The 741-nt window shown below is 41.6% G+C and overlaps 1 non-coding gene across 1 annotated transcript; it reads right to left on the bottom strand.

The window, feature by feature from the left end:
- Positions 1 to 317: 317 nt before the first annotated feature.
- Positions 318 to 389, bottom strand: TRNAA-UGC (transfer RNA alanine (anticodon UGC)). The gene has a single exon. It is a non-coding gene; the product is annotated as a tRNA-Ala (tRNA).
- Positions 390 to 741: the final 352 nt, after the last annotated feature.

Here is a 741-nt window from a genome sequence, read left to right as displayed (position 1 = left end):
CTAGCTTGTTTCTCAGCTTTCCCAGTGTTTCTTATTTATCTATATTAATTTAGAGCTGTGATGAGAAGGACACTGACTGCTCGCTTTATAGTTTCGTTGCTTGGTTTCGCGGAATATTTTTTCACAGGACAGCGGTCACCAAAAAAAATTTGTTGACAGCAATTAACCTGGCACGCAGTTTTGTATGTTTTGTCAAAAGACGGAGGTTTTAACATCAGAAAAAGTTTGCAAAAATTGGTAAAGAGAACGACAAAGAAAACGTCAGTGAGCAGTAGTGGTAAGTGCAGTAGCAGTTTGTTAAGACAAAAAAAATTACGTGGAGGAGCCGGGGTTCGAACCCGGGACTTCTCGCATGCAAAGCGAGCGCTCTACCACTGAGCTACACCCCCGACACAGTGGAATAACACCGAAAAATGATGTGAATGCGTGGTTATTCTTTTGTGTCAACTGCAGCCTGTTTAGAAATAGGTATAAGATAAACAAAAAACTATGACAAGTTTTCACAACGAGGCGGAACCTTCCTTGTGGCCTTAGGAATAACCAGGAAAGATGAAGCCGAGCAGTGGTGGCGAGAAAAAAACACACAAGAGAAAAAATTATCACTACAACGAAGATGCGTTTTCATCACCACTTTTCTAGCGTCACACTTGTAAACCTACCTGCTTTCACCATGTATTCGTTTATACTAGCTCACCTTCACGTCGTTCGAAGTCATGCGTTTATAGCACCAGTACGGTAGTT

Source organism: Rhipicephalus microplus, chromosome 3, assembly GCF_043290135.1.
Source record: "Rhipicephalus microplus isolate Deutch F79 chromosome 3, USDA_Rmic, whole genome shotgun sequence".
Classification (NCBI taxonomy): domain Eukaryota; kingdom Metazoa; phylum Arthropoda; class Arachnida; order Ixodida; family Ixodidae; genus Rhipicephalus; species Rhipicephalus microplus.
The sequence above is the reverse complement of the archived record's forward strand: the minus strand, read 5'-3'. Positions and strand labels throughout refer to the sequence as shown.